The sequence below is a fragment of the Fukomys damarensis genome, unplaced genomic scaffold (assembly GCF_012274545.1).
Source record: "Fukomys damarensis isolate Sample0158 unplaced genomic scaffold, DMR_v1.0_HiC HiC_scaffold_31, whole genome shotgun sequence".
Classification (NCBI taxonomy): Eukaryota; Metazoa; Chordata; class Mammalia; order Rodentia; family Bathyergidae; genus Fukomys; species Fukomys damarensis.
The window spans coordinates 29,115,734-29,129,791 of NW_022900943.1; the positions used below are offsets into that span (position 1 = coordinate 29,115,734).

The 14,058-nt window shown below is 37.2% G+C and overlaps 1 long non-coding RNA gene across 1 annotated transcript in view; it reads left to right on the forward strand.

Moving 5' to 3' along the window:
- Positions 1 to 12,408, forward strand: part of LOC117283861 — a 25,839-nt gene extending 13,431 nt beyond the window's left edge. The window contains exon 3 of the long non-coding RNA XR_004514895.1: positions 12,386 to 12,408. This is a non-coding gene — a long non-coding RNA (uncharacterized LOC117283861). The remainder of the gene's footprint in view (positions 1 to 12,385) is intronic.
- Positions 12,409 to 14,058: the final 1,650 nt, after the last annotated feature.

The following is a 14,058-nucleotide window of genomic DNA, read 5'->3' on the forward strand; positions in this document are numbered from 1 at the left end:
AATAAAGTGATTGTAGATGGGGAGGGGAGGAGGGGGTGACGGGAGGGCAGGGACAGGGGGAAAAATGAGAACCAAGACCTGTCATGTAGAGGTACAAGATCCCAACAATGAATGTAACTGTACTGTATACCTAAAATGTACCAATAAACTCAATTAAAAGTGGAAAAAAATATCTACCCCTAGGCATACGATAGTTAAGATTGCAGAAACCCAACAGAAGAACACAATTCTACAAGCAGTCAGAGAAAAGAAACAAATCACACACAAAGAAAAGCTCATCAGAATTACAGCAGACTTCTCAACACAAACCCATAAGGAAAGAAGAGCTTGGAGTGACATACTTCAAGCCATAAAGGAAAACAAGCTCCAACCCAGACTGATGTACCCTGTAAATCTATCTTTCAAAATTGATGGAGAAATAAGATGCTTTCATGACAAAGACCACCTTAGGAACTCCGTGAACATCAAACCAGCACTCCAAAATATTTTAAAGAACATCCTTGGAAAAGACAATGAGGATCACAACCCCAGGAAGCCCATAAGAATGAAACTGTGAGGCATGATGAGAAATTAAAAGCAAAGGGGGAGAATCCAACAAAAAGAAAAAAGTTATGACAAGGATAAGTCAATAAATATCAGTTATAACCATCAATGTTAATGGTCTCAATGCATCAATCCAAAGAAAAAGACTGGCAGAATGGGTCAAGAAGCAAGATTCAACAATATGCTGCATAGTATAAACCCAATTCAAAAAGAAATTCATAGACTAGAAGTTAAAGGGTTGAAAACAATACTCCATGTGACAGGAACCTGAAAAAAAGCAGGAGTAGCTATCCTTTTTACAGATCAAGTGGATTTCAAACCAACACTTATTAAGAGAGACAAAGGACACTACATCCTTGTAAAGGGAACAATCCAAGAAAAAGAGAGACAATCATAAATATATATGCACCAAACACTAGTGCATATATATAGAAGAAGTACTAACAGACATGAAAAGTCGTAAAAGCACTAATGCAATCATAGTGGGGGACCTCAATATCCCACTCTCAAAAGAAGATAGATCAAACAGACAAAAAATAAACAATGAGATACTAGAAGTCAATCAAACTCTTGAACAAATGAGCTTAACAGATGTTTACAGAGTGTTGTACCTCACAAAATCTGAATACACATTCTTTTCAGCTGCAGGTGGATCATTTTCTAAATAGACCACATCCTCTCTCATAGAACATGTTTAAGTAAGTGCAAAGGAACTGAAGTTATAATGCAATGAAATTGTAGATCAATAGCAAAAGAAACTGCAAGAATTTCATAAACACATGGAAACTGAGCAACACAATTTTGAGTAACCAATGGGTCACAGAGGAAATTAAAGAAGAAATCAAACAGTTTCTACCATAAAATGATAATGAGAATACAACATGTCGGAATCTATGGGACTCAGTGAAAGCAGTCTTAGGAGGAAAATTCACAGCAGTGAATACTCATATTAGGAAAGCAGAATGAGTTCAATTGCACAACCTGATGCTGAACCTCAAACTTCTAGGAAAAAAAAAAGAGCAGGAGAAACTCCAAACTCATATATAGGAGGAAATTATAAATATCAGGGCAGACATCAATGCAATGGAGGCAAAGAGAATAATTAAAAAAAAACATTGAAGGCAAGAGTTGGTTCTTTGAACAAAATTGACAAACTCTTATCTAACCTTATCAAAAAAAAAAAGGAAGGAAAATGCCCAAATCCATACAGTTAGGAATGGAAAGGGTGAAATTACAAGGGACTCAGCAGAAAGTCAGAGGATCATCAATGCCTACCTTGAGAACCTATACACCAATAAGATGGAAAACACAGAGGAAATGCACAGATTCCTAAATACGTATGAACTACCAAAGCTGAACGAAGTTGACCTAAAGATTCTAATCGACCAATGGTAAGCAATGTAATTGAAAGTAATTAAAAATGGATAATTGACCATGTCAAATAGGAAGAAAAGGGCTAAAGGTGTAGGGAAAATGGGAAGGGTAAGGGAAAGGTAATAAGGGAAAAGAAAAAATATGAGCAAATGAAAATAAAATGTTTGTAAATGGGGAGGGGAGGAGGGGGTGAAGGGAGGGCAGGGACAAGGGGAAAAAATGAGAACTAAAACCTGTCATGTAAAGGTATAAGATCCCAATGATGAATGCAATTATACTGTATACCTAAAATGTACCAATAAACTCAGTAAAAGAAAAAAAATAAATCTGACCACATTATTATGGTAGTTAAAACATTTTGATAACAATAAAAATATCTGAATTCCTAAAAAAAAAAAAAAAACTTACCAACTTAGAAAAGCCCAGTCTCAATGGCTTCACTGCTGAATTCTACAAAATATTTTGAACTATTGCCACTACTGTTTAAACTCTTCAATGAAATGCAAAGAGAAACAATACTCTCAAATTCATTCTTGGAAGCAAGTGTTACTTTGATTCCAAAAGCAGAGAATGACCCATCTGAAAAAGAGAATTATAGACCAATCTCACTAATGAACATAGATGCAAAAATCCTTAATATAATACTGGCAAACAGAATGCAGAAGATCATCAAGAGGACCATAACACCCTGACCAAGTGGTGCTCATCCCAGGATGGCAGGGATGCTTCAACATATGCAGATCAGTAAATATCATGCACTATATTAACAGAGCCAAGGACAAAAGCATATGATCGTCTCAATAGACACGGAAAAGCATTTGACAAAATCCAACATGCCTTTATGACCAAACCCTCCAAAAAATTGGAATAGATGGTCTCTACCTCCATCTGATAAAAGCCATCTATGAAAAACCAACAGCCAATATCATACTAAATGGTGAAAAACTGAAATCCTTCATACTAAAATCAGCAACAAGACAAGGATGTTCACTATCACCACTCCTGTTCAATATAGTTTTGGAAACATTAGCCATAGCAATTAGACAAGGGAAAGAAATAGAAGGAATAAAGTTAGGAAAGGAAGAAGTCAAATTGTCATTATCTGCAGATAATATGATACTCTTTATAGAAGACCCCCAAGAACTCCACCAAACATCTTCTAGGTTTAATAACCAAATTCAGTGAAATAGCTGGATATAAGGTCAACACTCAAAAATCATTAGCTTTTGTGTACACAGGAAACAGACTAACTGAGAAAGAAATGGGGCAATCAGTTCCTTTGACAATAGAACCCAAAGAACTGAAATAACTAGAAATCCACCTAATGAATGAAATAAAAAACCCCTATTCTGAAAACTATAACACTCCGAAAAAGAGATTGAAGCGCATATCAGAAAATGGAAAGACATTCATTGCTCCTGAGTAGGAAGACTCAATAGTAAAAATGGTCATACTTTCAAAACTGCTATATAGATTCAATGCAATCCCAATTGAAATCCCAGCAGCATACTTTACAGACTTAGAGAAAATAATCCAAAAATTCATATAGAACATGAAGGGACCTAGAATAGCAAAAGCAATTCTAGGCAACAGAGACACGACAGGGGTATCTCAGTTCCCAGCTTGAAACTATGCTCAATGCCACTGTGCTAAAAACAGCATGGTACTGGCAAAGAAACAGACCTGATGAGCAGTGGAACAGATTAGAAGATGCAGAAGTAACTCCAGGGACACCCAGCCAACTCATCTTTGACAAAGAAGCCCACCATCCTAACTTAGGAGGCAAGATAGCCTCTTTAATAAATTGTGTTGGAAAAACTGGCTTTCAACTTTCCAAAGATTAAAAAACTAGACCTATATCTCTCACCATGCACTAAACTAAAATTGAATGTATTAGAGATCTAAATATTGAAACAGAAACTTTAAACCAGCTGGAAGAGAGATTAGGTAGAGCTCTTGAAGACATTGGTGTAGGAAAAGATTTTATGAACAAAACCTCAGCTGCCTGTGAACTAGCACAAACAATCAACAAATGGGATGTCTTCTCATTAAAGAGCTTGTGCAGGATAAGAGAAGCACCAACAGTGTGAAGAGACAACCCACAATGTGAGAAAAATTTTCCCCAGATAGTCCTCAAACAAAAGTCTACTATTTAGAATATATAAAGAACTTAAAATAAATCAGACCTCCCATATTTAAAGACATAATCCATAAATGGGCATCTGAAATGAACAGACATTTCTCAAAGAAGTAGAAACAGCAAATGAATATATGAAAAAGATGTTCAACATCATTGGTCATTAGAGAGATACAAATGAAAACAACGCTGAGATTCCACCTCACTCCAGAATTAATGCCTGCTATCAAGACGTCAACCAATAACAAATGCTGGCAGGACTGTCGGGAAAGATGAACCCTACTTCAGTGCAGACAGGTGCACCCACTGTGGAAATCAGTATGGCGATTCCTCAAAGAACTAGGATTGGAGGTCCTATTTGACCCAGCTATTCCCCTGCTGGGTATTTTCCCCAAAGAATCATAGCACAGTGATATGTTTACACACATGTTCACAACAGCACAATTTGTGGTAGCTAAAACTTGGAAGCCAATCCAGTTGCCCTTTAATGGGAGACTGGGTAATGATAATGTGTGCTTTTTTTTAATTGAAGTACTGCTCAGTGATATAGAATGAGACACTAGAGACATAGCTAAATGGTTGCACATTGAGGTGATACTGAAGTGAAATAAATAGGACACACGTGTAAATACCGAATAGTTTCTCTAATGTGAGAAACTGAAAGTGTAAATCATGATTAAAAGGTACAATAGATGTTGTGAAGTAGGAAGAAAAGATGCAAAGGGGAAGGGGATTGAGAGGTAGGGGAAAAGAAAGAAGGGAATAAAATTAATATTAGAAAAAGAAAAAATGGAAGCAAAGCCTTTGTAGAGTGTTAGGGGTGGAGGGGTCGAAGGTAGGGCAGGGTAATGGGGAAAAAGTAAGAACCAGGATAGGTTATGTGAAAGTGTAAATTTCTAATGATGAATGTCATTATATGGTGAATATTAAATATATCAATAAAATTATTTAAGAAATGAGTATAGCCTCAATGTATATCCATTTAGCTATAAATGTCTCTAATTTCTAATTTTTATGGTTAAGTAGTACTCCATTTTATTAAAAAAAGCCACCTTTTCTTTATCCAATCTCCAGTTGATGGGCAGTTTCCAAGTTTTAGGTTGTTATAATCTGTACCATTATAAACATGGGTGCACATATATCACTGTCGTATGATTCTTCTAATTATTTCAGGAAGATACCCAGCAGGCAAATACCTTGGTGAAATGGGACCTCTAGCCTAGTTATTTGAGGCATCCCCATACTGATAGTGATTTCCACAGTGGTTGCACCAGTCTACACTCCAGCCTACAGTGGAGAAGGGTTCCTTTTCCCTCACAATGTGGCCAGCATTGGTTATGTTATTGGTTGAGGTCTTGATAACAGCCATTCTTTCTGGGATAAGTTGGAATCCCAGCATTGTTTTCGTTTGCATCTCTTGAATAACCCGACATGGTTTTTCTTTTAAGAGAAACCCAAAATATAATTTAAAGAGAAACATAGATAGATAATAGGAGAAAAGGAGACAGATGTTTTGCAAATTGGAAGAAGACCAAGAGATAGAGGAAGAAGGGCTAGAAGGGAAGAGGATATAATAAAAAAAGATGTGTTATGTGAATGTACCAATTCCTCATGGTAATTACAAACATTATGTTCCACAGATATGTGCTAAGAAAAACAGAAATGTAAAAAATACAAAAAATTATAGACATCCAAAACAAAACAAAACTTGTCTTTTTTTTAAAGTATCATGCTTTTTATTAATCAGTGTAGCTTTATAATACACTTGAAATCTAGGATTGTGTTACCTCTTGCTTTGCTCTTCTTGCCTAGGATTAGTTTTGTTACTCTGTTGTCTGTTTTGGTTCCATACAAATTCTGGCATTATTTTTTGTAGTTCTGCGAAGAATTAGGTAGATATTTTGATTGGGCTTGTGTCAAATGCATGTTTTTTTTTTTGTTTTGTTTTTTTGGTTAAAGTGGTTATTTTGATAATATTGGTTCTGTCTATCCATAATCGGGATTTTTTCCATTTCCTGATGTCTTCTTCTGTATCTTTTTTTTCAGAGTACTGTACTTTTTTCATTGTGGACGTCTTTTACTTCTTTGGGTAAATTAAAATCCCATGTATATAATTCCTTTTGCAGCTGCTGGAAATGTTTTCCTGACTTCTTCTTGGTGGGTTCATTGTTAATGTACAACAACACTATTGATTTTTGGGTATTGATTTTTGTGAATTTGCTTATTCTAGAAAACTTTCAGCAGAATTATTGGGGTCTTCTATGTAATGGATCATGTTGTCTGTGAATAAAGATAATTTGACTTCTTTGTCTTTTGTGTCTCTTTCATTTCATTCTCTTGCTGGATTGCTCTGGCAAACTTTTGAGTGGTGTACTGATCAGGAATAGTAAGTGTGGACACATTTGCTTTTTTCCTGAATAAAAAGGATATGCTTTCAGCTTCCCCCCACTTACTATGATGTTGGGAGTGGGTTGGTCATAAATGGCTTTTACTGGTTGGAATAAGGTCCTTCTAGATCTGTTTTTTTAAGGTTTTTTATCATGCAAGAATGTTGGATTTTGTAAAAAAGGCTTTTTCTGTGTCTCTTGAGGTGATGATGTGATTTTTGTCTTTATTTATGTGAAATATCCCATTTATTGATTTATGTATGTAAGCTATCCTCACATCCCTGGGATGAAGCCAACTTAGCATGATGTATGGACTTTTTAATAATTTGCTGTATTTTCTTTATCAGTATGTTGTTAAGGATTTTTGCATCTGTGTTCATCAGAAAAATGGGTCTGCAGCGTTTTTGTTGTTGTTGCTGTTATCAAGTCCTTGTCTGGTTAGGGTGATGGCTCCCATGTGTGAGTTTGCTTCCTCTCGCTTGCATGACTTTGAGAACTATGGATATTAGGTCTCCTTCACAGTCCTTTCATAATTCTGTAGGAAATCCATTACATCCTGGCTTCCTTTTGTAGTTTTAAGTTTTTTTTTATTAGTTTATTAACTGTTTTTTGTCTGTTCAGAGTTTATCTTCTTGGTTCAATTTTGATAATTTATGTGCGTCTAGAAATTTCTCTATTTGTTCTGAGTTCTCCAATTTATTCGAATATAAATTTTTGAAATAGCTTCTTATAATTTTCCAGTTTGGGTCAGTTTCCACCTTTTTAATTTCTAATTGCATCAGCATGAGTTTTTACTTTTCTTCTCTTGATACTTTTGGCCAAGGGTTTATCTATCTTGTTTTCCCTTTCAAACCCTTTGTATTGATTTTTAAATCTCAATTTCATTAATTTATGCTCTGATTTTCATAATATCTTTACTTCTACTAGTTTTGGAGTTGGATTGTTTGTGTTTTCCTAGAACTGGAGTTGCCTCATTAGGTTATTCATTTGGGATCGTTCATTTCTTTTTATCTTTTTTTTTCTTTTTTCTTTTTGGTACCAGGGATTGAACTCTGGTCCTTGTGCTTGTAAGGCTGGCAGCAGAACCACTGACCTAAATCCCTCTCCCATGCTCAATTCTTTTTATGTATGCATTCACAGGTACAAACTTCCCTGTCAGGAATGCTTTCATTGTGTCCTGTGGGTTTGGGTATGTTGTGCTCCTACTGTCATTTGATTATAGGAACTTTTAAATTTCTTCTCTGGTTTCTTTCTTCCTTTTTTTTTTTCTTTTTCTTTTTTTGTCCTGGGGATCAAACTCAGGACCTTGTGCTTGTGAGGCAGGCAGTGGCACCACTGAGCTAAATCCTCAGCCCACTTCTCTGATTTATTCTGTGGTTTCTTACAAAACTAAACATACCATTGCAATATAATTAAGTAATTGGACTCATCAGTATTTAATGCAAATAAGTTGAAAATTATGCTTGTACAAAATCCCTCATATAGGAGTTTATGGCTACTTTTTTCATAATTGTCAAAATTTCAGTGCAACCTAGATGTTCTTCAGTAGGTGAATGGATAATGACTGATACGTTCAGATGATGGAATATCATTTAACACTAAAATGAAATGAACTATCATACAATGTAAAGAAATGGATAAATTAAATATCGCTAAATGAAAGAAGTCAGTGTAAAAAGACTAAATATTTTCTGATGTGAACTCTAAGATATTCTGGAAAATACAAGACTATGGAGGCAGTGAAAAGATCAGTGGTTACCAGGGATTAGAAAGGGAAGGACGGGTATACGAAGCACAGTGGTATTTTAGGGCTTCATTTCATGTGACTCTGTCGTGGTGGGTACATGTCATTTTATAGCTTCCACATCCTACAGAATTTAGAACACCAGTAATGACCTTGGTATAAACTACAGACTGTGAACGATAACAGTGTGTCAGTGTAGGTTTATCAGTTGTAACAAGTGTTACTACTCCAGTGCTGGATGTTCACTGTGGGGAAGGCTGTGCTCATACAGGGGAAGTGCGGGCATTTGCTATGATTTCCACTCAGATTCCACTGTGAAGCCAAAACTGCTGGAGAAAATAGTCTAGTACACAAATACTGTTTGCTCTTCTGCCAAACTTTATTGAGATTAGTGCCTCTAGTGACTTGCCCTAGGGGTAGAGTAGGTTTTCTTTCCATCTACATTGTGCGAGTGTGTGTGTGTGTGTGTGTGTATTTGTGTGTATTTAGTGGACCTCTCTGTACACTTGAATTTGATAATGATTCCATTATTAATACCTATCCAACTTTGAATGACTATCAGGAGAAACTGGGGGGTGGAGAAAATAGGTTACATATTTTAAGATTTTTTTAAAAAATATTTTTTAGTTTAGAAACCCTCACTAGACAAACTCCTTGAAATTATTGTTAATAGCCTCTTTCCTCCCACAGTTGAGAGTGGGCAGATTATTATGAGGTCATGCTGACTTTGAGCTGGGCATACATTGTAGGAAGGCCCCACTGAGTTTATTATTAATCCTGTATATAATAGGGAAAATATCCTGAAACCTCTACCATAACCCTTTGTTTCCTGTTTGCATTGTTGTTTATTGCAGTGTGTTGTTGCCTGACCCATGGTAAATGCCAAGTGCACTGCCCCTTCTTTGAATTTAACAATGCAGCCATAAATCGCATGTCCATTTGTAAATAAAATGTGGGATATGATGCAGCTCGAGAGAGCATATTGTCTGGGACTCTTGGATCGCATTCTCAGCACAGATCTGCCAAAGCTGTTTGGCAGAGTCTAAATTGAACTGGATGGAGGGCTGTTCATAGCCCTTTGGGGGTAGGCGGGCTGGGTACTTGGCTGAGATCACAGCTGAGCATTAGAAAATGGCAATTGCCTGAGACTGCTTGTGTTTCTTGTTGCACTGTACTCTCTTGTTCTACAGTATAACTGCTAGGGTGGATTTGAAATACTGGAACTATTATTTTTTTCATTGAGTTTATTGGTACTTTTTAAATATACAGTACAGTTCCATTCATCATTGGGATCTTGTACCTCTACATGACAGGTCTTGGTTTTCATTTTTCCCCACACCCCTGCCCTCTCTTCACCCCCTTCACTCTCCCCTATTTACAAAGACTTTGTTTCTTTCCATTTTTTCGTTTTCTCATATTTTTTCTTTTCCCTAATTTCCTTTTCCCTACTCTTCCCACTTCCCTTACTGTTATGAATTGAGGGAAAAAAGTTATGAAGAATCATATTCAGATGTAGCATGGAAAGCAGACTCAGCCTTCTCACAGAGACCATGTAAAGAGAAAGCAAATTTCATTTCTCATTGAATATATTCTTCCATGTTTATTCAGTTTGGGAGTGTATGCAGGTTGTGAAGAATTGAAATAGTGTTTCATGCTATGCCTGTGATTTTTCCTTAGAGCAGGACACAGTACCGCGAATTAGTGCTAACCCGTCATTGTACAAGAACAGTGTGGACCTAGGCTGAAGGGTGTTCCTGTTGGTGCCTTTGGAAATGCAGGAGCATGTGGAGGCCTGGGTGCTGTCTCCAGTTCTGCCATTAATGAATGTTCTGAACCGATGCAAAACTCTTAAGTTCTGAAGCCTTTGAGGCTTCCTGTGTGAAGTCTGGAAAGGAAGAAGGTGGCGTTAGCTGTCACCCCTGTTCCCCATCCCCTGTTCTAGGTTCTAGTATTTTGTAGAATTCTGTGAAAACAGATTGGGGTGCCAGACTTCCCCAGCTGTTTCTGTCAGCCTCCTGAGGGGTCACAAGATGAACATCCCTCCCCTCTGCACTGCAAACAGGACAAATAGACCACCTGAAAATCCGAACTCTCCACGTCAACATGGGCTCCTGTTCTGAAATTACAAAACATGCCTACTTATATGACCCTTCCACAAATCCTCTGAGATGGGGGACACTGTCGTCCCGAGTTTAGAAGTCAGGAAGCTGTGTCGGAGTGTCCTTGCCCAGATCGTGCAGCTGTGACTGGATGTTAGTGTAGCTTTAGGTGTGGAGGAGACCCGGCTTTGGATCCCTTGCCATTTATTCTTTGGGATCTTGGGCATTACTTTATCTCAGTTTCTGCATCGATGCAAAGGAGATCATAATCCTCAAAGGGATGTTTTAATATTCAGTAACCTGCACTTACAGACTTTCCAGGAGAAACTTTGTAAGTCAGATCCATGGGTATACTGACAAAATGAGGCTTATACAGTACACCTGTGATTCTGTAATGTGTGTGAGGGGCCAATGGAATATTTTTTTATGTAATGTATGAATAACAATTTGTACAATACCAGCCATGGAGCAGATTCTTAAAAATGATAGCCTTATAACCAAGTCATTAGGCCATTTGATTCTGTATCTATAATCTTTCTATTATACCTTGCATCTATCGGTAGCAGGGATGTTTTTATGATTTCAGTTACATTAATGTTTGGAGATTAATGTCATTAAAAAGTATCAATTTATAGCCAAGTAGGCCCTGTGTGTTTCACGACCTGCTGGCAGGCCTATGTTAATCTCCTGAATGGACTAACAATGGGACATCCTCAGCTTAAAAGAAGTAGAACCTTCTATTCCACACTTCCCAGGAAAGGAGAAGCAAAAACCAGCTAACTTTCAGATATTGAAAGAAGTTATTCTTATAAAAATAATATAATTTGGGCCAGGGGGTTAGCTCAGTGGTGCTGCACCTACCCTGCAAGCATAAGGTCCTGAGTTCAATCCCCTGTACTGAGAAAAAAAAAAATATATATATATATAAATTTATTTTAGATGTTTTTGGAAAAACTGTATAAATAAGGAAGAAATTAACAAATATATTGCATATGGTTCAGTTACTCATAAACACACTTCACCTGTTGGAATAATTTGTTTCCTTTGTGGGAAATTATGGTTCTGGTTGGTCATAGTTATTAACAGTCATAGGTACAATTCAATAAATAAACATGTGTGCTTCAACTGAATAGGCTTGAGGGAATGGAGGGATATAGGAAGTCACTGGAGAGCTAATGTGGCAGTTTTTAAATTTTTTTTCCTCATTGAGTTTATGGGTACATTCTAGGTATACGGTACAGTTACATTCATTATTGGGATCTTGTACCTTTACATGACAGGTCTTGGTTCTCACTTTTTCCCCTTTTCCCTGCCCTCCATTCACCCCTCCTCCCTCCCCCTTTACAAACACTTCATTTCCATTTCTTCATTTTCTCATACTTTTTTATTTTCCCTTATTACCTTTCCCCTACCCTTCCCACTTTCCCTACAGCTTTAGCACTTTTCTTCCTATTTCACATTGTCAATTATCTCATTAGGATCTTATGTACTATTATAGTTTATTCACACCAGAGAAACTATTTGGTATTTACACATGTGTGACTTATTTATTTCACTTAGGAGTATATCCTCAATATGAATCCATTTTCCCATGAATGAATCTAATTTCTCATTCTTTATGGTTGAGTAGTATTCCATTTTATAGAAAAACCACATCATATTGGTCCAGTTTCCAACTTATGGGCAAATGGGCTGTTTCCAAGTTTTAGCTATTACAAACGGTGCTGCTATAAACATAGGTGTGCATATGTCATTGTGATATGATTCTTTGAATTCTTTTGGAAAGATACCTAGCAGAGGGATGACTGGGTCAAATGGAACCTCTAGTCCCAGCTCTTTGAGGTATCTGCATATTGATTTCCATAGTGGTTGCACCAGTCTGCACTCCCACCAACAATGGAGAAGGGTTCCTTTCTCCCCACAACCCGCCTACATTTGTTATTGTTTGATTTCTTGATAGCAGCCATTCTTTGTGGGGTGAGGTGGAATCTCAGTGTTGTTTTCATTTGCATTTCTCAAATGACCAGTGATGTAGAACATTTTTTCATATATTTACTTGCTGCTTTTACCACTTTATCTGAGAAATGTCTGTTCATTGCAGATTCTCATTTTGGACAGATTGGAAGACACAAAAACAAATCCAGATGTACTCAGCTATGTCATCTTTGACAAAGGAGCTGACCACCCTCACTGGAGGAAAGATAGCCTCTTTAATAAATGGTGTTTGCAAAACTGGAACTCAACCTGCCAAAGATTAAAACTGGACCCATATCTTTCACCATGTACCAAATTAAAATCCAAGTGGATTAAAGATCTAAATATTAAAACAGAAACACTAAACTTGCTGGAAGATAAGTTAGGCAGAACTCTGGAAGACATTGGCATAGGAAAAGACTTTATGAACAAATCCTCAGTAGCACGGGAACTAGCAGAAAGAATCAACAACTGGGATCTCATCTTATTAAAAAGCTTCTGCACTGCAAATGAAACTATCAACAGAACTAAGAGACAACCTACCATGTGGGCAAAAATTTTTACCAGCTGCGCCTCAGACGAAGGACTATTATCTAAAACATATAAACAACTCAGAACAGTCATTCCTCACCAAATATAAAGACCCGATTCCAAAAAAGTGGCAATTGTTTTTAAAGGCTTAAATTTTCTTCGAGACCGCAAAGTGTGTATGTGGAGCTCAGGTGTAGAGTTGGCGATTGGCTCAGGCCTCTTGTTGACCCTGTTACTCCAGATTGATCACTCATTTCCTGTGAGCCAATTTTGCAACCTGGCTGACAGAAGGGACTACTCCTAGGTTGATTTTCATTTCCTGAAGCCTGTGACTACCAAAAGTGGTGCTTATGAACTTCACAAAATCTCCTCAGAGATGTTACCTCAGTTTGTTCTTGTCACAAAATGTGCTGCGTGAAGATGATATCACACCAGGTGGCTCAAATTACAAGTACTTTTTTTTTTCAGCTATAATTGAGTTTATTGGTACATTTTAGGGATACAGTACAGTTACATTCATTGTTGGGATCTTTCACCTCTACCTGACAAGTCTTGATTCTCATTTTTTCCCCTTACCTCTGCCCTCCCTTCACCCCCTTCTCCCCTCCCCATCTACAAACACTTTATTTTCATCTTTTCATTATCTCACATTTTTTTCTTTTCCCTTATTACCCTTCCCCTACCCATCCCACCTTCCCTACACCTTTAGCTCCTTTCTTCCCATTTCTAAATGTCAGTAATCTTATTAGGATCTTATGTATTATTGCAGATTATTCACACCAGGGAAACTATTTGGTATTTACACATGTGTGACTTATTTATTTCACTTAGGAGTATATCTTCAATACGTATCCATTTTCCTATGAATCAATCTATTTTCTCATTCTTTATGGCTAAGTAATATTCCATTTTATAGAAAAACCACATCTCTTTATCCAGTTTCGAACGGATGGGCAAATGGGCTATTTCCAAGATTTAGCTATTACAAACTGTGCCGCTATAAACATGGGTGAGCATACTTCTCTGTGATATGATTCTTTTAGTTCTCTTGGAAAGATACCCAGCAGAAGGATGGCTGGGTCAAATGGAACCTCCGGTCCAAACTCTTTGAGGTATCCCCATATTGATTTCCATAGTGGTTGCACCAGTCTGCATTCCCACCAGCAATGGAGAAGGGTTCCTTTCTCCCCACAACCCCGCCAACATTTGTTATTGTTTGATTTCTTGATAGCAGCCATTCTTTGTGGGGTGAGGTGGAATCTCAGTGTT